The 24,211-nt window shown below is 42.7% G+C and overlaps 1 protein-coding gene across 1 annotated transcript in view; it reads right to left on the minus strand.

Annotated features, from left to right (window-relative positions):
- pgfb (placental growth factor b) overlaps positions 1-24,211 on the minus strand; it is a 168,074-nt gene that overhangs the window by 104,595 nt on the left and 39,268 nt on the right. The window lies entirely within an intron of this gene.

Below are 24,211 nucleotides of genomic sequence, written 5' to 3' on the forward strand. Positions count from 1 at the left end.
TGATAAACATTTTTTTTTTTTGCAAATAATCATTAACTTTAGAATTTGATGCCAGCAACACGTGACAAAGAAGTTGGGAAAGGTGGCAATAAATACTGATAAAGTTGAGGAATGCTCATCAAGCACTTATTTGGAACATCCCACAGGTGAACATGCAAATTGGGAACAGGTGGGTGCCATGATTGGGTATAAAAGTAGATTCCATGAAATGCTCAGTCATTCACAAACAAGGATGGAGCGAGGGTCACCACTTTGTCAACAAATGCGTGAACAAATTGTGGAACAGTTTAAGAAAAACAGCCAGCTTTTGCAAGGAATTTAGGGATTTCACCATCTACGGTCTGTAATATCATCAAAGGGTTCCGAGAATCTGGAGAAATCACTGCACGTAAGCAGCTAAGCCCGTGACCTTCGATCCCTCAGGCTGTACTTCATCAACAAGCTACATCAGTGTGTAAAGGATATCACCACATGGGCTCAGGAACACTTCAGAAACCCACTGTCAGTAACTACAGTTGGTTGCTACATCTGTAAGTGCAAGTTAAAACTCTCCTATGCAAGGCGAAAACCGTTTATCAACAACACCCAGAAACGCCGCCGGCTTCGCTGGGCCTGAGCTCATCTGAGATGGACTGATACAAAGTGGAAAAGTGTTCTGTGGTCTGACGAGTCCACATTTCAAATTGTTTTTGGAAACTGTGGACGTCGTGTCCTCCGGACTAAAGACAAAAATAACCATCGGATTGTTATAGGCGCAAGGTTGAAAAGCCAGCATCTGTGATGGTATGGGGGTGTATTAGTGCCCAAGACATGGGTAACTTACACATCTGTGAAGGTGCCATTAATGCTGAACGGTACATACAGGTTTTGGAGCAACATATGTTGCCATCCAAGCAACGTTCCCATGGACGCCCCTGCTTATTTCAGCAAGACAATGCCAAGCCACGTGTTGCAACAACGTGGCTTCATAGTAAAAGAGTGCGAGTACTAGACTGTAGTCTGTAGTCCAGACCTGTCTCCCATTGAAAATGTGTGGCGCATTATGAAGCCTAAAATACCACAACGGAGACCCCCGGACTGTTGAACAACTTAAGCTGTACATCAAACAAGAATGGGAAAGAATTCCACCTGAGAAGCTTAAAAAATGTGTCTCCTCAGTTCCCAAATGTTTACTGAGTGTTGTCAAAAGGAAAGGCCATGTAACACAGTGGTGAACATTCCCTTTTCCAACTACTTTGGCACGTGTTGCAGCCATGAAATTCTAAGATAATCATTATTTGCAAAAAAAAAAAATTAATGAGTTTGAACATCAAATATCTTGTCTTTGTAGTGCATTCAATTGAATATGGGTTGAAAAGGATTTGCAAATCATTTTAATCAGTTTATATTTACATCTAACACAATTTTTTAACTCATATGGAAACGGGGTTTGTACTTAGCAAACTCATCCTGCGGGCTGGATAAAACCTGTTCACGGGCCGTACGTTTGATACCCCTGCTATAGAGGGTTCTTTCTGATTAGGGACAGAAAGACAACTTTAAACACACGTACGCGGATCTGAATACACACACTCAGATTGATATACAAACATACAAATTAGATTACACGCGCACAGATTGAGATACTCGTTTGCAAATCCTTTTGCTACAATAACACTTCCATTACCAAGCCGTTGGTCACAAATGTCCTGCGATATAAAACAAGGATTATGTCATCATACATCAACTTTTCCTGGCATGGTAAATATATGGAGAACTGCAGAGTCAGCTCTCTGCCGAAAGTAGTATGGAGCCTTGTAAAACAACATCCTATTTACTCTATCAATCATGTCTTCTATCACAGCATATAAACTCAAAGATTACACTTTTCATCACCTCCATGGAACCCACTGGATGAAATAAAAGTGGACTAATAGGGCCTGATTGACCAAAGGTTTGCGTAAAAACTTAATCGCACATGCAAAGCTGATCTACTAAACGTGTGCAAATTGGATTGTGTCTGTTAGTGAGCAGAATAAGGCGTACAATCCATTCTGCCTGAGCCGTGTATAAAGAGAGTTTCAGGCAATTTCCTTATTGATTGGTCAAAAAGCACTTATGTGACTACAGGGTGCCATGTCTGCTACCAACTTTGAGCTGATGCTATGTGTTTGCGGTGCTTCCTCGTTAGTTTTTTGACGTGTAAAAATGCCCTGTTGTGCAGCATGGGGCTGCTCCAACCGCGAGAATTGTGTAAAGCTGTTACATCGCTTTCCCCGCAACCTGGAAAGAAGACAAGTATGGGAAGTGGATGTTTGCGAACTGGAGAGCCATCGATTACAGCGTCTTGTGTGAGGTGAACACAACACAACGTCTGTGTTTTGTTCAGGAGAGAACACATAGACGCTAATTCAAATCAGAACTGAAGAAATAAAGAGATGGGTTGACAAAAACAGACTATCTTTGAATCTCAGTAAAACTAAAATAATTCAATTCAGTAACAGCGGAAGAGTCTAACACAAGTCTAACACAAATACAAAATAGACAGACAAACCAAATTTTAGGTGTAAAAAAAAGATGAGAAAATGAAATGAAAATCTCATATAAAATATACAACATGAAGTGGCAAAAAATACATCAATAATGAATAAAGCAAAATATTTCTGGACCAAAAATCACTCCATATTCTCTACTGCTCACCAGTGTTACCAACAATGTGTCATTGTGCAGAAATATGGGGAAATAACAACAAAGGTACACTTATTGACTTACCATGTTGCAAAAAAGAAAGATCACTTAGAATAATAATTCACACAAAAGTCATAATTTCTCCATGATTGTTGGTCCAAAAGCTAATGAAGATTTTAGGAAAAAGAGGGTAAAAACTAATTTTTGGTGTCGTTCTGGGCATTTTAAAAAAAACTTTTATTGCGTCATTGGGTGCGTGATAGAGCTTCTGCCGGTCACTCAACACTGCAGGAATGTAGCAGCAGAGTGCGTCATATACGGCCGCTTAATTATACAAACCCGGTTTCCATATGAGTTGGGAAATTGTGTTAGATGTAAATATAAATGGAATACAATGATTTGCAAATCCTTTTCAACCCATATTCAGTTGAATGCAATACAAAGACAACATATTTGATGTTCAAACTCATAAACTTTTTTTTTTTTGCAAATAATAATGAACTTAGAATTTCATGGCTGCAACACGTGCCAAAGTAGTTGGAAAAGGGCATGTTCACCACTGTGTTACATGACCTTTCCTTTTAACAACACTCAGTAAACGTTTGGGAACTGAGGAGACACATTTTTTAAGCTTCTCAGGTGGAATTATTTCCCATTCTTGCTTGATGTACAGCTTAAGTTGTTCAACAGTCCGGGGGTCTCCGTTGTGGTATTTTAGGCTTCATAATGCGCCACACATTTTCAATGGGAGACAGGTTTGGACTACAGGCAGGCCAGTCTAGTACCCGCACTCTTTTACTATGAAGCCACGTTGATGTAACACGTGGCTTGGCATTGTCTTGCTGAAATAAGCAGGGGCGTCCATGGTAACGTTGCTTGGATGGCAACATGTGTTGCTCCAAAACCTTTATGTACCTTTCAGCATTAATGGCGCCTTCACAGATGTGTAAGTTACCCATGTCTTGGGCACTAATACACCCCCATACCATCACAAAGGCTGGCTTTTCAACTTTGCGCCTATAACAATCCGGATGGTTCTTTTCCTCTTTGGTCCGGAGGACACGACGTCCACAGTTTCCAAAAACAATTTGAAATGTGGACTCATCAGACCACAGAACACTTTTCCACTTTGTATCAGTCCATCTCAGATGAGCTCAGGCCCAGCGAAGCCGACGGCGTTTCTGGGTGTTGTTGATAAACGGTTTTCGCCTTGCATAGAAGAGTTTTAACTTGCACAGAAGAGTTTTAACTTGCACTTACAGATGTAGCGACCAACTGTAGTTACTGACAGTGGGTTTCTAAAGTGTTCCTGAGCCCATGTGGTGATATCCTTTACACACTGATGTAGCTTGTTGATGCAGTACAACCTGAGGGATCGGAGGTCACAGGCTTAGCTACTTACGTGCAGTGATTTCTCCGGATTCTCTGAATCCTTTGATGATATTACGGACCGTAGATGGTGAAATCCCTAAATTCCTTGCAATAGCTGGTTGAGAAAGGTTTTTCTTAAACTGTTCAACTATTTCCTTACGCATTTGTTGACAAAGTGGTGACCCTCGCCCCATCCTTGTTTGTGAATGACTGAGCATTTCATGGAATCTAATTTTTTACCCAATCATGGCACCCACCTGTTCCCAATTTGCCTGTTCACCTGTGGGATGTTCCAAATAAGTGTTTGATGAGCATTCCTCAACTTTATCAGTATTTATTGCCACATTTCCCAACTTCTTTGTCACGTGTTGCTGGCATCAAATTCTAAAGTTAATGATTATTTGCACAAAAAAACAAGTTTATCAGTTTGAACATCAAATATGTTGTCTTTGTAGCATATTAAACTGAATATGGGTACAAATAAATGCATACAATGCGGCAAGATTATTTCGGGGAAAACGGGAAATACTAGCAATATGATTAAACACCTCATCAAGCACGGAGCAAACTTTAGGGTGGGGAACTGTACTGTGTTTAAAAAGCCGGCTTCTACAACACCAGCATCGTCGTCGTCATCTCCGCAGGACACCGCTCAACCGTGTGTGTGTGTGTGTGTGTGTGTGTGTGTGTGTGTGTGTGTGGGCCTAGCCTACAGGGTGTTGTGATGTGTCTAGTGCAGTAGTTAGAGGAAAGGTTGCATGTCTATATCCCATCTGCTTGCTAACCTCTCGCTTACAGACACTGCCGCTGGCTAGCCTTTGTGGTGAACGGAGAAGCAGCCTTGTGCGTCAGTCTTCTCCTGCCAGTACACAGCCTCTCCTTCACCAAAACTCCTGTCAGGCCTCCACGTGGCCACACACGGTAACTTGAGCCCTGCGGCTCAAGGCAAACGTGGCAGGGGATCTCGGAGCTGCAGTGGTCCCCAGAGGCGTGATGCGCAGGCCCACATTGTGGACACGCCCTGGCAATACCCAACCACTGCCCCGCTGCCTTGTGGGTTAGTCTGGGAAGACAAAAGGCTAGGGGAGCACACCCTGAGAGAAAAGCAAGTGACGTTGGAGACTGCGCGTTCCTCTCGTCAAAAAATACTTCAACGGCGGAGTGGGCGGATGATGGATGTCGAGAACCTCCACAACGGTTACAAAGGCGGAAGAAGGCTGCAGCAAAGATGGGCCCCCAATTGTCTTGGTCTCCATGCCATTGGACCCTGGCTTTCTCTTTGCCAAGGACAGTGTGGTGACTGCCTGTGCACCAGTTTCCCCACTTTAAAAGATTCCCCACACAGGCGTTCTCCTGAAGGACCCATCATTACCCAACCCCCCTATAAGTCCTATGGTGACCAGGAAATGGTGACGGGAGCAGGACAGTGAAGTCTGGGAGCTTCTAGCCACGCACTGGCACATAGGCGGTGGGTGCCTGATTCAGTCGCCTTGCTCTCGGACCGAGGCAGAGAGAGCATTTCGGCAGCAGCACCCACTTCTGAGCAGCCCTATTTAGGATCCACTCTGCTCACCCTACACGGGAAGTGGCTAGAAAAGGTGCCCTAAAAATAGCCTGCCTCCTATAACCTGACTGACCTCATAGCGGTCGAAAAACAAAAACAAAAATAATGAACTTTGGAGCTTGGAATGTGAGAACACTTATGGACAGTGCCTCCAGCAATCGTCCAGAAAGAAGATCGGTGATCGTTGCCAGGGAGTTAAAAAGGTGCAAGATTGATATTGCTGCCCTGTCTGAAACCCGCTTGGCTGAGGAGGGGCAACTAAAGGAGGAGAAAGGGGGATACACTTTCTTCTGGAAGGGAAAAACAGCTGATGAACCCAGAATCCAAGGAGTGGGATTTGCCATCAGAAACCGGCTCATCTCCCAACTCTCCGAATCTCCAATAGGCATCAATGAGCGACTCATGACCCTACACCTGAGGCTCTCAAACAATCAGATGGCAACGGCTGTGAGTACCTATGCACCAACTTTGGATTCACATGATGAAGACAAGGAGACCTTCTATGTAAACTTAGACCAGGTTCTATCGGATATCCCGAAAGAAGATAAGATCCTTCTACTCGGGGACTTCAATGCCAGGGTTGGCAAGGATCACAAGCTTTGGAAAGGCACTCGAGGTAAAGAAGGTGTTGGGAATGTCAACTCCAACGCAGTCATTCTTCTGTCAACGTGTGCTGAACATGATCTTCTGATAACAAACACCCTTTTCCGCCAGAGAAACTGGTTCAAAACGTCCTGGATGCATCCCAGATCAAAGCGCTGGCATCTCATAGACTATTTCATTGTCAGGGCCAGAGATCGTAAGGATGTTAACATCACCAGGGCCATGATTTGTGCAGACAACTGCTGGACAGACCAGCGCCTCATCCGCTCCAAAATGAACATCGAGCTGCGGCAGAAGAGGAGGACACAAAGGAGACTGTTCCGCCCTAAATTTAACATTGATAGCCTTGGAGACACAGATAGGGTGCAACATCTACAAAACACCCTGTCTGTGAGACTCTCGGAAGAATATCCTAAGGATGTGGAAGAACACTGGAAGGCTCTTAAGACCACGCTACTTGAAACCAGCAAGGATACCATTGGCTACAGGACTAGGAAACACCAGGACTGGTTCGATGAAAAAAAAAAATACAACAGGCGATTGATGCCAAAAGGAAAGCTTTTTGTTCTTGGCAGAGCGACATTAACTGTAGGGACAAAAGGCAGGCCCACGCCAAGGCAAAGGCACTTGTCCAGAGCAGAGTGAGAGAGCTGAAAAACAAATGGTGGATGGAGAAGGCTCTGGAAATCCAGAAGCTTGCTGACTCTGGGGACACCAGGGGTTTCTTCAATGCTACCAAGGCTGTTTATGGGCCCAGCTATCGAGGCCTAAACCCCCTCCGCTCTAAATATGGACTAACCCTGCTCAAGGACGATGTAGGTATCAGTTCCAGATGGCGTGAACACTTCCAAGAGCTCCTGAATCGGAACTCCACAGTGGAGATGGAAACCATCAACCAGATTCCTCAGCGACCCACCATGGAGCATTTGGGTGATCCTCCCACCGAAAATGAGGTCCAGGATGCCATCAGAAAACTGGATAACAACAAGGCTTCCGGACCAGATGGGATACCAGCAGAAATATTAAAGCAAGACGGACCAAAACTCCTTTGCCACATCCATAGCCTCATTGGTAAAATCTGGGATAAGGAGGAAATCCCAGCCGAACTCAGGGACGCCCTGATTGTCACCATCTTCAAGAAGGGAGATAAGGTGGACTGTGGCAACTACAGAGACATTTCTCTCCTGTCCACAACAGGAAAAATACTGGCCCGTATTTTGGCAAAGTGGTTATTGCCGCTGTCAGAAGAGATCCTCCCAGAGTCCCAGTGTGGCTTTCGTCCAGCTAGGGGAACATCGGACATGATTTTTGAAGTTCGTCAACTGCAAGAGAAATGTCGGGAACAACACCTGCCACTATACATGGCATTCATTGACCTTATAAAGGCCTTTGATTCTGTGAACAGGACTACCCTCTGGGGTGCCCTCTCCAAGATCGGATGCCCAGACAAGTATTTGAAGATCTTGCGTCTGTTGCACGACGACATGACCGCAGTGGTAGTTGGAAATGGCGGCTCTGAAACGGCTCCCTTCAAAGTTGACACTGGTGTCAAGCAGGGCTGCATCATCGCACCAACCCTGTTTGCTATCTTCATCTCAGCCATACTTCACCTCACCAGTCAAAACCTACCTGAGGGAGTCCAGTTCATATACAGGACAGACGGCGGGCTCTTCAACCTGAGTAGGTTCAGGGCAAAAAGCAAGGTGCTTATATCCTCCATTACAGAGCTTCAGTACGCAGATGACAATGCTCTAGTTGCTCATTCTGAGTTGGACCTCCAGAACATCATGGATGCTTTTGCCAGAGCGTACCGACTCCTGGGACTTGACATCAACATAAAGAAGACTCAGATCCTGTACCAACCGGCTCCTGACACACCCTCCCAACCCCCCACAATTTATGTGGACAACAACATCTTGGAAAACGTGGAGCATTTCGCTTATCTTGGCAGTCTACTTTCAACGAGAGCTGTCATCGATGCCGAGATCTACCACCGCATAGGTTGTGACAGCACAGCTTTTGCTAAGCTCAAGAAAATAGTTTTTGAGAATCGGGTCATTCAGACAAACATCAAGCTTCTTGTATATCAAGCTGTAGTTATGCCCACTGCTCTACGGGGCTGATAGTTGGACCACCTACAGCAGACACCTGAAGGCTCTGGAGCAGTACCACCAGCGATGTCTCCGCAAGATCCTCAGGATCAGCTGGGAAGATAGGCGTACCAACATTAGTGTTCTGAAGGAAGCTAACATGCCCAGTATCACTACAACTGTCATTCGACACCAGCTGCGATGGACAGGCCATGTAATTCGCATGCCAGACAGTCGCCTTTCAAAACAGATGTTGTACGGACAACTGACGGAAGGACAACGCACCCAAGGGGGGCAGAAGAAGCGGTATAAAGATAACCTCAAAATCCACCTGAGGAAATGCTGCTTCAACCTCAACACCTGGGAGGAGGCTGCCCACCAGAGGGTTTTGTGGAGCAGGATGGTCCATGAAGGCACAGCACAATTAGAAAAGGACCTCCACCGTGCCGCGGAAACCAAGTGGCAACAAAGAAAGGAAAGATCCACTACCAAAACAGCTCCTCAAACCACCACCACAACCACCACTACTACCACGACAATCACGCACGTATGCCCCCACTGCAATAGAGTCTGTGGAACACGGATTGGCCTCTACAGCCACCTGAGGACCCACAGATGACCAGACTCACCAACAGGAGAACTATCATACTCGCTTCGAGTGATCGCCAATGATGTGTGTGTGTGTGTGTGTGTGTGTGTGTGTGTGTGTGTGTGTGTGTGTGTGTGTGTGTGTGTGTGTGTGTGTGTGTGTGTGTGTGTGTGTGTGTCAACATATTTGCATGGTCTATCAGAAATTAAAAAAAAAAATTAGACAAATCGTCTATGAAGCAACATAATTTTATAATTTTATAGCTGCATGCTGGGTGAGTTAAGGCATACTTGCCAACCTTGAGACCTTCGAATTCGGGAGATGGGGGGGTGGGGGGGGGGTGGGGGGTTGAGGTGTGGGGGGCGGGGTTGATGTGGGCGGGTTTGGGGGGGCGGGGTTTGGTGGTAGCGGGGGTGTATATTGTAGCCCGGAAGTGTTAGGGATGCAAGGGATTCTGGGTGTTTGTTCTTTCGTGTTTATGTTGTGTTACGGTGCGGATGTTGTCCCAAAATGTGTTTGTCATTCTTGTTTGGCGTGGGTTCACAGTGTGGCGCATATTTGTAACAGTGTTAAAGTTGTTTATACGGCCACCCTCAGTGTGACCTGTATGGCTATTGATCAAGTATGTCTTGCAGTCATTTTCGTGTGTATGCTGAAGCCGCATACAACATGTGACTGGGCCGGCACGCTGTTTGTATGGTGAAAAAGCGGACGCGTCGACAGGTTGTAGAGGACGCTAAAGGCAGTGCCATCACGGCACGCCCTTAATATTGTTGTCCGGGTGAAAATCGGGAGAATGGTTGCCCTGGGAGATTTTCGGAAAGGGCATTGAAATTCGGGAGTCTCCCTGAAAAATCGGGAGAGTTGGCAAGTATGGTTAAGGGGCTAATTAAAAAAACAAAAACATTAATACGATTGGTGTCTGCTGACATTTTTTTGTTTTTTCATTTAGAATATTTATTATTAACATATCACTTGTATGTAAAAAAAAATCCTTGAGGTATGAATTGATTTGTGTCTTGAACACAGTAAGTGCAGCCTCTCTCCCATGAGCGCATCTGCAGCGCTCATTGTGGATGCAACAGACTGCTTCTAAAATCATGACAGCAAATAATTGAGAAGCACTGGTCTAACCATTTCAATGTGTCCATTCACTCACGTCTTTACTTCCTCGTTTACGTTAACAACAATGTTTGCTTGTGATAATATCCATATTACTGGTTTGGTTTTATCCACTTCATGTAAGCAGTGTGGGGGGCACCGGCACCCCCCGTCTATTGAGGGCTCCAATCTGATGCACATATTCTTGTTACAGTTGTGTGTTGGCGTGTTGCTGGTATGGAGCCCAGTATGCAGCGATAGCAAGCAAAGTGCAAGTAAAAAAAAACTTTTGTTAAGTCTGTGTATATTATCCCATTGTGGGATAGTTAAAGGATTATCTTATTTTATATTATTATTGTTGATTTTTATAACAACAGAAATAGTGCAGCAGTCTTGCTATGTATCACAAAATCATCACCAGCAATAGCCATCGACTCAGAGTTTTAATAAGGATGTTTAATTCTGCTATTAACCTACCATTGCTGTTTTTAAGGATGTATATGAGCACACATGCAATGCGTTTAAACAGTTTGTCATTATCGTAAAGCACATTTTTGAGAACTTTTAATTAATTTCCATTTCTCATCCTAGAAAAATCAGCCCAGCACTTAAACCCCACTAGCACTCCTCTAGACATTATACCTGCCAGAATAATGAAGAAGGTTATAGACACTATTGGTCCCAGCCTTGTTCTTCTCATTAACAGCTGCTTCAGGCTGGGTGTTGTCCCCACTGCCATGAAGCAAGGTGTAGCCAGACCAGTCTTTATAAAGTCTAACCCTACACCCGTGCATTCTGTCCAATTCTGTCCAATATTACATTTCACTTTTCTGTACATAGTCATGGAAAAACTTGTCCTGGCACAATTTCAGCCTATGTGTCCCTCCATGATATTGCTGACAAGTTTCAGTCTGCATTACTGAAAGTTCAAAAGGGCATTCTTGTGGCCCTTGACACCATAAACATTGTTGTTGCTTGTGCTTTTGAATCTCACAGCTGCCTTTGACACCGTGGGCCATGCAGTCCTCATATGGAGCACTGCGGTGGCCTACGTGGATCTGTGCTTTGATAGTTCACTTCATATCTCTCCAATAGGGCTTTTTCAGTAATGGCTAATGATCTCTCCTCTCCAGTTGCTCCCTTTCTTCTAGTGTACCCCAGGGTTCAATACTTGGGCCTATTCTATTTTCACTTTACATGCTCCCATTAGGTTCAATCATCTCCAAATACAATGTTCACTTCCACTTTTATGCTGATGATGTACAGCTCTATTTGTCAATGATGACATAAAGTGACATAAATGCACTAGATTCCCTCTACAGCTGTCTTAATAACATTAAAGAATGGCTCTTGCAGGACTTTCTGCATCTAAATAAGAGCAAAACAGAGTACATTGTTTTAAGCACTGATGCACTACATAATGCACACAGTTTTAGCATCCAAACCCTTGTGTGTGATATTTGATAACAGCCTTAAATTTAACTCCGTGGTCAGAAAGTTCGGTGATTTGGTAAAATTGCAAACAGCTAAAATGATGTACAAAGCAAACTATAACCTGCTACCAAAGAATGTACAACAATTCTTCTCAACTAAAGAGGAGAAATATAACCTTAGAGGAAAAAATAATTTAAAACATTTATATGCACGTACAACACTTAGAACTTTTAGCATATCAGTATGTGGAATTAAATTATGGAATGGATTAAGTAAAGAAGTTAAAAATTGTACTGATATGATCCAGTTTAAGAGGTTGTTCAAAATAATAGTGCTTACAGAGTACAAAGAAGAAGAATTATGAGAAATACTTTCAACCTTATTGAAAATAAGATATTCTTCATCTCAGTATGTTAATAATGACTGAATTAATTAATTAATTACATATTACAAAACTGTTGTAGACTATTTCATAGATGTTATTTTATTATATAAAACGGTCAGTAAATGATTCTATATATTTGTTAACGCTTTGAAGTGGGAAAGGGGTAGGATTAAATAAGCTTTGCTTCTTCCTACTCCTTTTCGGGCATGATGTAAAATGAAATGATATGAAATTGTGTGATGCATTATGATGTAAGTGTGTTCATGTTCGAAATAAACTAAAGAAAGAAAGAACAAGTTTTTTCCAGACAAGTCTCTTGACAAGGATGAAGCCATTTCTGCAGAGAGCATACTTTGAAAAAGCCATTCATGCTTTTATCAGCTCAAGACTGGACTACTGGAAGGCCCTCTAAACTGGAATAAATCAGTCACTCCTCCACAAGCTCCAGTTAATACAAAATGAAGCTGCTTGCCTCCTCACCAATGCTCCAAAAATGTTCCCATATCCCCCTGGTTCTCTTTTCTCTCTATTGGCTCCCAGTCTGTTTTAGAACACAGTTTTAAATCCATCTTTTTGTTTTAAAACTATTAATGGTCTGGCCCTAGCACACTTGGCTGATATTTTAACCGTTCGCCACCCTCCCAGGACTCTGGGCTCATTTTTGCACACATATTTTAGAAGTACGAAAGACAAGATGTAAAAATGTTTGTTTTTTTGTCGCTACTGCTCTCAAGTTATGGAACTCACTTCCTTCTGCATTGCAAGCCATCATGGAGCTAGAAGCTGTCATGACTTGGACTTTGGCGTGGTTTGTTTTCCCATGGTGCAAATGATTTGGACCGGACATGGCGTGAAGGTAAATACATATTTAATATTTTAACTCAAAAAGCTCAAAAAGGTATAAACCAAAGGCGCTCACAGTGGCGGTAAAAAAAACTTGGCTATGAAAACAAAAGACTAGTACAAAGGCAATTAACTAAGAACACGAAACAAAAACACTTAATGTGGCATGGCATGAAGCATGAATAACAAGGGTGTGTAGAGGGTGATGTCGCCAGGAAGACAGCCTGGCAACTGGGAGCTTAAATAATAGTGACATGATTAGTGACAGCAGGTGCGTGACGCAAAATGTGAAAACGTGAGACAGGTGCGTGACATGAGGATGTGAACCAGGTGAAACTAATGGTTGCTGTGGTGACAAAACAAACAAAAGTGCACAAAAAGTCCAAAAACAAATCCGAACATGACTAAAACAAAACATGATCACACAGACATGACAGAAGCTTTTAAATATCAACTAAAAATACAATTGTACAAACTGGTTTTTAACACACAATTACCGTAAGATATGATGTTTTGTTATTGTTTTAATATGCATGTTTCTTAATCATTTTTATCCTGTTCTTACTTGCTTTTAACTTGTTTGTCCTGTAAAGCAGTGGTCTCCAATCTTTTTGTAACTTTGTATTTATTTATGTTTTTATTTATTTATTTTTTTAAATGTAATTAATTTAATTTTCAATCATGTGTGCTTACGGACTGCATCCCTGCAGACTGTATTGATCTATATATATATATATATATATATATATATATATCAAACATTGCATCCACTTTAAAATAATTCTCCTCACTTTCAAAGCCATCCATAACCTCTCTCCATCATATCTCTCTGACCTGATCCATGTCGCCACGCCCTCACGTTCCCTACGATCCTCTTCATCCATCCATCTCACTGTCCCTTTATTTAAACTGTCCACCATGGGTTCCCGAGCTTTCAGCCGCTCTGCCCCACATCTTTGGAACTCTTTACCACCAGACCTTCGCAACTTAGATTCAATATCCCTCTTCAAATCAAGACTCAAAACACACCTATTCCTGACTGCTTATTCATTGTAATCATTTTTTCTTTTCTCTTTTGTTGTTGTTGTTGTTTTTTTTATCCAATTTGATTTTATTGTTGTGATTTTGTACGGTGTCCTTGAGTGCCCAGAAAGGCGCCTTATAAATAAAATGTATTATTATTATTATTATTATAATGTAGGAACCAGAAATATTAATAACAGAAAGAAACAACCCTTTTGTGTGAATGAGTGTAAATGGGGGAGGGAGGGTTTATTGGATTGGTGCACTAATTGTAAGTGTATCTTGTGTTTTTTATGTTGATTTAATTAAAAAAAAGTATTATTTTTTCTTTTCTTTTTTTCTTTTGCGGCCCGGTACCAATCCATCCACGGACCGGTACCGGGCCGCGGCCCGGTGGTTGGTGACCACTGCTGTAAAGCACCTTGGGCACTATTGTGATGTTGTAAGGTGCTATGAAAATAAACTTTGATTGATTGAGCAGGGAAGTGCAAAAAAAAACACTAAGCACAAGAATCACAGGGAAAGCTATGCAGCACTTTGAAGGACAAAGCAGAGGACAGGCCTGGATCATAAAAAAACGTCTTAAATTGAAGAAGCCTTCTGATTGACAACCAGTTGGGTCATCTGATTGCCAATCAGGAAAAAGGTGATGAAAACAGCGCTCAGACCAGAGGTAAAGTGGTGATAAACAGGAAGTGGAAAATAATAAGCGCGCTAGACAGAAAAAAATGCGATATTAGAAAATACTAATAATATAATTCACACAGTCATGTTAGGTCATGACAATCCCAACCTAGTGAAGAAAAGAGCATTGAGCACAAAGAAATGTGAATCCTTCATTCTTGCCCATGTGCAGGGGCGCCGCTAGGGATTTTGGGCCCCATGAAAAGAATCTTTACAGGGCCCCCAATACAGTGTCATTATTTTTTCTGTATTATAATTTCATCATCATTAGGGGCCTCTCTGGGCCCTCATCCATCATGGGCCCCTAGAATCCGTCTCCTTTACCCCCCCTTTTCGGCGCCCCTGCCCATGTGGCCCATACAGGGGCGCCGCTAGGGATTTTGGGCCCCATGAAAAGAATCTTTACAGGGCCCCCAACACAGTGTCATTATTTTTTCTGTATTATAATTTCATCATCATTAGGGGCCTCTCTGGGCCCCCCTCCATCATGGGCCCCTAGAATCCGTCTCCTTTACCCCCCCTTTTCGGCGCCCCTGGGCCCATATCTAAAACCACCACTGCTTAACGGGCTGTGCTGAGCGTGGCTTGGGTGTTATAGTCCAGTGGGACCATTTGTCTGTATAAGATGGTCTGGGGGAGTGATCTTACCATCTCTTCACTGTTTTGCCCTCGGGCAGAAGGCTGCAGAGCATCTGAGCCAGAACTGCCAGACTAAAAAAAAAGTTGTTTATTTCCTTGAAGCCATCAGAACACTAAACACACTCCCTGCTTTGCCCCTCATACTGCTCCCCAACACCACAAGACATTGAACAACTATTCCAGTTCCATGTATTTATTTATACTAATCTCATTTATTCATATTAATTTTATGAGTAACGTTAACAGCATGCAACATACAGAGAATGACAACAATAGTAAACCTTGAAATGTGTAACATATACAGCTTTTGTCGATTTGGTAACACAACCAATTTACATTCTGACACTGAGCTAATATTGACGGACGCGTTAGTTTCAATATCATCTGATCAATCAGGCTAAATGACTCCTTCCCTCCTGTTGCCCGTCCTTCGCTGCACAATGGTCTCACACTGGCAAACTAATCCATCATCCTGACTGCATTTATCCTCGATGGAGTGTGCGGAAAACCCTCACTGAGGGATTTCACTTGGTTACGCCCAGAGGTCATAAATCGATTGCTAACCAGCCGGTGAGATCAAGTCAAACCATTATCTAGTTTTTGTTTGCATTTAAAACAGGTAAGTATGAAACAGGGAAGTATGTCAAATACTGTGATTAAGCACATAAACAGGATACATGCATACAAAAATAATAAAGCAATATATTCACTAAGTCAGCAAAGTCGATGGTACTCCATGAGGCAACTTGATATCAATAAATTGGTTTTTCATTGGAATTCCACATATTTCTACAGAGAAAGATTGCTATACATCGCAAGATAGATATACGAATGCAAGTAGCATAACAGTAGCAAAGTAAAGTTGATGGTACTCCATGAGGCAAGTTAATGTCAGTAAATTGTTTTTTCATTGGAATTCCACAGATTGCTACATAGACAGATAGCTATAGATCGCGAGATAGAAATACGGATGCAAGTAGCGTAACAGTAGCAAAGCAACAGCAGTCTGTCCTGGCTGCTCAGTCCAATATGACTAAATCAACATTCTTTTGCCATCAATAAAAAAAGGCAACCACTCGTTTTTGACATCGGCGGTGGGGTCTCACCTGCGTATGCCCCTGCAATTAGTTTTATGAACATTTGCTTGGTATACCTATGTCTGTCAAGGCTGCTTAGCCCAATATGGTTAAGTTAAGGTTATAGTGTAGGCCCTGTATAAAGTATCCATGCAAGGGGCTTTGCATCCTTTATCTGGATGTCTTTTAGGATGATTGTTGACATTGTCAAAAAAAAATCTTCTTTTTTTTACCCAACACATTTTCCACATTTAATTGTTTTTAAATCCTCATTATCAACAATGTATTTTATGACAAAACATTGTCGTACACAAAAAGACCAAACAGTCGCAGGAAGCATAGGGAAAGGTATGTAGCATGCAGTGACGTGCAATCAGGGGAGGCAGGTGAGGCGGGGCCTCACGTGCCATCATGGAAAGAAAAAAAATGTAAAAAGAAAAAAAAATAATTAATTGTTATATGTAACCAGTGATTATACTATAAAGTTATTTTCCATCTAACTTCACCAGTTTTAGATAATTTTTATTCAAAATCGCTGAATTTTCACATTTGCCCTTCAAATACTGAGAAGAGACTTGCGGTGAGTCAGCAGCCAGTTGAGGCACGTCACTGAGTTGAGCCTCACCATGGATTGCGCAATGACTCGGCTAACCGCTGGCCTGCTGTGCAGTGAGACCGTATTGCTATATGAATTATATTATACATTTCCATAGTTTAGTTAGCTGAGGTATATAATGTACAGTGTATTTTGTCAACAACTGTATGTGTGTAACGTATTTCTTGTGCTGAGCAATCATAAAACGGCTGCGAAGACGCACTGTGTGAGGCTCGCAGTAGTCCCGCCTCCTGGTGGTAGAGGGCGGTAGTGATCCCAGAGATCATTCTTGTGACTACTCGGCTGCAGAAGAAGTGACAACAAGCAGCAAGAGTTAGCAGCGATCGTTTATTTTTTCCTCTTGCCTGGACTTTTAACATGGAGGATTACATATTTAAAATAAAACAGTTTTCTAAACTGGACTTTCAATCGAAGCAGGAGGTAATACTTAAAGGAAGATCTCCATCGAGACAGATAGACTTTTAAAACTGAAGAAAGATAAGGTAGACTTCTATAAACAAGTTATCGATGCTTTTGTTCAAAAAGAGCTGCGCATGGACATCATTTATAAGTAAAGGTAAGACCATAATAACGTTTTTTATTATTAAATATGCTTTTTTGTGTGCTACAGTTTGTATGTGTAAAGTTAAAGTTAAGTTAAAGTACCAATGATTGTCACACACACTAGGTGTGGTGAAATTTGTACTCTGCATTTGACCCATCCCCTTGATCACCCCCTAGGAGGTGAGGGGAGCAGTGGGCAGTAGCGCCGCCGCGCCCGGGAATCATTTTTGGTGATTTAACCTCCAATTCCAATCCTTGATGCTGAGTGCCAAGCAGGGAAGAATGCTGGTATGAGCTTTTAAACATAACCCGTTAACTGCTGCCAATCAAATGGTGAATAAGATACTCTTTAGGGTTCATATGTTTGTAAATCTGACTGTGATGAAGTCAGTGCCTCACCAGTCATGAACCTCACCGCACGTCACTGGTAGCATGGATGTACAAAAAACCCAAAAAACAATGATCCAGCCCCATCCTACTGACGAGGCTGGCTTAAGAGGCTACCTGATTGGCAACCAGGATCAGTTGGGTCCTGATTGCCAATCAGGGACCGATGAGGGAGCCAGCGCTCAAGAAGAGAAGTGGTGGCAAATGGAGTGGAACACGAAGTGGAAACAAAAACAAGAGCGCTGTACGGGAAATAAAACAAAGTTCCATAGTAACTGTCATGACAGAATGGCTGTTATAAACTTCAAATGTTATTTATAACATTGTCTGCTGAGTTGATAAAAGATTTTTGATGGGGACAACTTGACCCTGGAATAGATTAATTAATTTTGCATTCATTCTCATTATGTCCCTTACTAACAATCCTTTCCTATAGTTGGGTGACTGTCCTCAGCTGATGAGATTGAGGGAGTTACTGAAACATTGACCGCCATGGGAATTAGTGTATCGATTGCCTTTTACGCAAAAGGTTAAAGACTAATCCTTTCTCTTGGGCATGTCACATTTCCATTTTCCTGACTGTACTTTCTGTATTGCCTTGAGTGCACGTGCTCAACATGCAACTGCCACACAGGAAGCTGTTGACCTTCACAGTAACACGTATACACACAGTAGCCTATGAAATATTTATGTGCAAAACATGCTTCCAACAGGTAATGAGACTAATTGGCAGCACATCAAGCACATGCTACTAAGATAGTCTAGCTACTGTATATACAGTGCTCGACTGTCTCCCTCCAGATTGCATGCTCGAACAAGCATAAAACATGGAGGAGTGTGACTTGGCATAATCTAAGGGCTATTTTTACCGCTGCCGTTTGGACATAGTATATTTTATTCATATGGAGGCTGGCAAAAGCAAGCAAGCTTACTCAATTGCCTGCAAGTTTGGTATTGTGGAGAAAGGAGGAGGTGGTGGGATTTCATGAACAGGTCACTGTTTCTTTGCAGATGGACACAACAAATAAAGGTCATTTCATGCTGCAATACCTCAAAGGACAGCATAATGTTTTATATTCTGTACTCCTAACATTTTAGATTAGAAAAAATATTGCAAAATCCCCCCATTAAATCAGCTTTTTTGTTTTTGTGTTGTCGTCGTGTGCTTCCTTCGTAGATGTGTTGATTAAATAAAAGATCAAATCTTTACCAGGATTTAACGCATGACTTTAGCAGTTCCACATGCCCTAAAGCCAGAGTCGTGTTTAAAGAGAATATGGCCAACTAAACAACAAGCCCCATGTTTGCTACCAAGGACGTGTGCGACTGTGCCCGGAAGAATGCATTGTGGTCATTTTGACGTTAGTTTTTCTGACAAAATAAACCATCAAAATATGTCTACTTTTTAACATACCCCAGCTCATAAACTTACATTAAAACAGTCCTCCTGCGATGCCAGGGTGGGCGCGGTGCGATGCCAGGGGAACATGCTTGTTTTGCTGTAACAGAACGGTGGGGGACGAGGAAAGACCGGTGTGTTGTTTCCTCTAATGTTAATAAACCTACAATGTTATGCAGAGGTATAGTTATAACAATTTTATTGACAAATTGTACTATTTATAGTCATGGTGGAGAGTCGGGGGCCGCAAAATATTTTCTGTATCCTAAGGGGGGGCGTAACAGAAAATATTTGAAAAGCACTGCATTAAAACATGCTTTTTTTTCGTCAAAATATAATTTTGGGCCGCATTTGATGCACTCTGCTGTATACATTCATGCAATGTTTGGTGACCAGCAGACCCGCCACTGACGGTGCAATAAACTTAAACAAATACACAGAACAACCAACAAAACTAATTACCCTCATTTTTCCAAAAACCTCATCTGCTGTGGACAATTATGGAGGAATTGACTTTTGTCTGAAGTATGTCAACAGTATGTTAATTGCCTCCAATTAATATATATATATACAGGTAAAAGCCAGTAAATTAGAATATTTTGAAAAACTTGATTTATTTCAGTAATTGCATTCAAAAGGTGTAACTTGTACATTATATTTATTCATTGCACACAGACTGATGCATTCAAATGTTTATTTCATTTAATTTTGATGATTTGAAGTGGCAACAAATGAAAATCCAAAATTCCGTGTGTCACAAAATTAGAATTTTACTTAAGGCTAATACAAAAAAGGGATTTTTAGAAATGTTGGCCAACTGAAAAGTATGAAAATGAAAAATATGAGCATGTACAATACTCAATACTTGGTTGGAGCTCCTTTTGCCTCAATTACTGCGTTAATGCGGCGTGGCATGGAGTCGATGAGTTTCTGGCACTGCTCAGGTGTTATGAGAGCCCAGGTTGCTCTGATAGTGGCCTTCAACTCTTCTGCGTTTATGGGTCTGGCATTCTGCATCTTCCTTTTCACAATACCCCACAGATTTTCTATGGGGCTAAGGTCAGGGGAGTTGGCGGGCCAATTTAGAACAGAAATACCATGGTCCGTAAAGCAGGCACGGGTAGATTTTGCGCTGTGTGCAGGCGCCAAGTCCTGTTGGAACTTGAAATCTCCATCTCCATAGAGCAGGTCAGCAGCAGGAAGCATGAAGTGCTCTAAAACTTGCTGGTAGACGGCTGCGTTGACCCTGGATCTCAGGAAACAGAGTGGACCGACACCAGCAGATGACATGGCACCCCAAACCATCACTGATGGTGGAAACTTTACACTAGACTTCAGGCAACGTGGATCCTGTGCCTCTCCTGTCTTCCTCCAGACTCTGGGACCTCGATTTCCAAAGGAAATGCAAAATTTGCATGGTTGGGTGATGGTTTGGGGTGCCATGTCATCTGCTGGTGTCGGTCCACTCTGTTTCCTGAGATCCAGGGTCAACGCAGCCGTCTACCAGCAAGTTTTAGAGCACTTCATGCTTCCTGCTGCTGACCTGCTCTATGGAGATGGAGATTTCAAGTTCCAACAGGACTTGGCGCCTGCACACAGCGCAAAATCTACCCGTGCCTGGTTTACGGACCATGGTATTTCTGTTCTAAATTGGCCCGCCAACTCCCCTGACCTTAGCCACATAGAAAATCTGTGGGGTATTGTGAAAAGGAAGATGCAGAATGCCAGACCCAAAAACGCAGAAGAGTTGAAGGCCACTATCAGAGCAACCTGGGCTCTCATAACACCTGAGCAGTGCCAGAAACTCATCGACTCCATGCCACGCCGCATTAACGCAGTAATTGAGGCAAAAGGAGCTCCAACCAAGTATTGAGTATTGTACATGCTCATATTTTTCATTTTCATACTTTTCAGTTGGCCAACATTTCTAAAAATCCCTTTTTTGTATTAGCCTTAAGTAAAATTCTAATTTTGTGACACACGGAATTTTGGATTTTCATTTGTTGCCACTTCAAATCATCAAAATTAAATGAAATAAACATTTGAATGCATCAGTCTGTGTGCAATGAATAAATATAATGTACAAGTTACACCTTTTGAATGCAATTACTGAAATAAATCAAGTTTTTCAAAATATTCTAATTTACTGGCTTTTACCTGTATTTTTATATATATATATATATATATATATATATATATATATATATATTTTTTTTTTTTTTTCCCGCTCTACTCTGGTATTGAGCACTGTTTAACGGATAAACCACAGCAACCTTGGCTATGTAAATATATATATATATATATATATATATATATATGTACTATATATGTATGTATATCTTTGTATATAGATATACATTAGAGATGCGCGGATAGGCAATTATTTCATCCGCAACCGCATCAGAAAGTCGTCAACCATCCGCCATCCACCCGATGTAGCATTTGATCAGAACCGCACCCGCCCGCACCCGCCCGTTGTTATATATCTAATATAGACGATGCAAGGCATTAGTGAGGTTATAAAGCTTTTGCCTGTTAAAGAAAGGAGACTGATCCAATGCAGCACAGACATTCGCGTGCCACGCTGTCACGACCCAGACGCACACCAGTGCGCAATCATATGGGAGCCGCGCTGAGTGCACCTCCAAGCGCGTCTCGCTGCCGGCGACGGCCGGGTATGTGCCCGACGCTCCAGCGCCATCCATTTTCAGGGCTAGTTGATTCGGCAGGTGGGTTGTTACACACTCCTTAGTGGGTTCCGACTTCCATGGCCACCGTCCTGCTGTCTATATCAACCAGGGTGAGCCCCACCCCTTTCGTGAGCGCACTGCGCGCGGAGTGACCCCTGTTACGCGCCCCCGGCAACAGGGGTGGCGGGCAGGTAAGCTGCGCGGGCGGAGCGCGCGCAGTGACCCCTGTTACGAGCCCCCGGCCACGGGGGTGGCGGGCAGGTAAGCTGCTTACCTGCTGCGCGTGACGCCGGCCGCGGCGAAGGCGGACGAGGCGGGGTGTCGGTGCGGTGGGCGCGGTGGTGACCCTGGACGTGTGTCGGGCCCTTCTCGCGGATCGCCTCAGCTACGGCTCCCGGTGGGGCCCTCTCGGGGGAAGGGGCCTCGGTCCCGGACCCCGGCGAGGCGTCCCTTCTCCGCTCCGTAAAAGTGTCCATCTCTTTTTTTTTTTTTCTTCTGTTGTGGCATATGCAGCAGGTGCCTGCTCGTTTTTCGTATGTGGGTATTTAACTATGTATATATATTTCCGAATTGGTTTAACTGCCACCCGCCTGAATCTATTTAAAATCTAATTTTTTTTTATTTCAACCGCCCGACCCGACCCGACCCGACCCGCGGATAAAATCTAATTTTTTTAAATTTCATCCGCCCGATCCGCGGATAATCCGCGGACTCTGCGGTTGTGCCCGCAAACCGCGCATCTCTAATATACATATATATTTATTATTTATACATTTTTGTACTTGATTTTTGCCATGTCCAATCCATAATTAATTGACTGTTGATTTGCTTGTATGTTTGTAATCATGAAAATCAATAAAACACACTAATAAAAAAAACAGTATGTCAACTGTGTAATAGTATGCATGTTTACATGGGAAAAACTCTTCAATTAAAAGACAATGAGAAAGTGCAGTTTACGCATACTGTAGCTTCAGCAGTGGCCAGCTCAAAGTTGGAAGCAAACATGGCGCCATGTAGCCAGAGAATCAGATCAGAAATACTTTATTAATCCCCGAGGGGAAATTAAAATTTTCAGCACAATCCCATTCAAGATCAGACAAACATTACAGGGAGACAGAACAGGATCGCTGACGGGTCTGCCAACTTCGGGCGCCCCTTACAAAGAAGGTGAGATACAGGTAAAAATTGCGTGTGTGTGTGTGTGTGAGGGGGGGGGTCTAATACTGGGCCCAGACTGAGGCCAAGGGGAAAAACAACTCATAGCCATAGCACACATCCCTCTTATATGTGTGTAAGAGGGAAACATCCAAACATGAAAGAACACAAAGGACATTGAAGCAAACTAAAATACATTGATTGCTGATTGTCCTTAACTGTCAATGCTCGTTCATTGTTGCATGTTCCTGGCGTGCCTTTTTGTGTTTTGCCTGATCTTGCTAACAAATTGCTCACCCATGATCGACAGCTGCAGTCACACTGGTGCTTCCTGCCTTTGTAACCATAATAAAAGGACATTTTCTTGCACATCACCAGCCATCACTGCATTTTGGGGTCACGCCAGAATGCGCCAACGTAACAGCAATTATTTTTAAGTCTCTCCCAAGTACTGAACTCGCAACCGGATTTGGCCCTCGGTGACCAGTTGATTAGCACTGCTGTAATCTGTCTTTGTATCGCAATCCAAGCGGTTGAGACAGACGGCTGCCCCACATAAACTATGCAATGTGGAATTCAATTGGTTCACTTTAGTGTTTAGTGTGCTCTATGTTCAAAGTACCTTGAGGTAACTTTTGTTGATTTGACATTATGTAATGGGTAAAATGTATCAAAGTGGCCTCTGGCATCCAAACTCAATCTTTCTGTATGCATTTCTGCGTGAAAAAAGATTTTGACAGCCCTCATTCTTCTCCCAGCCGCACCAGCCAGGTTATCTTTAGTGCATTTGGAATATTATTGCTGCAGGTGGCTGGAGAATTGATCACTGATCTCTCGGATGACTTACTGAGGGCTCAGGTATGAAGTCTTGTGGGACACTTTGTCTCCACTTTCCATCTATTAGGCAAATAATCACAGAGAAGAGTCAAAGTGGTATCATTATTAAGCACAATGATCACATAGGGTCAATCACTAAAAACACAATATAGTGCAGCACACACGAGCCAGGATCTAAAAATAGCATTTGCACACAACGAGCGCACGCGCTGCATGGTATGAGCACCGCTGCACAGGAACAAAACAAATCTCCTGTCACTACAATGATAATACATACAGTAAAGGGAAATGTTTTGATTCTAACGAGCAGAATGTTTTTTCCCTGACTTTTGGGAGAAGAAGTTCCTCAAGTGCAGATCATTTGTATCTGAGGACGCTCTGAATGTTAATCATGTTGTCTGCGATTAAAGCCAGCTTCATTGCGCTCTCATTGCTAGGGAGCAATTAGAGGTGTTATCACAGAGGACATGAGGATGGTTTTTTTTTGATAGCTTTTAAGATATTGCTTCGAG

The sequence above is a fragment of the Nerophis lumbriciformis genome, linkage group LG08 (assembly GCF_033978685.3).
Source record: "Nerophis lumbriciformis linkage group LG08, RoL_Nlum_v2.1, whole genome shotgun sequence".
Taxonomy (NCBI): domain Eukaryota; kingdom Metazoa; phylum Chordata; class Actinopteri; order Syngnathiformes; family Syngnathidae; genus Nerophis; species Nerophis lumbriciformis.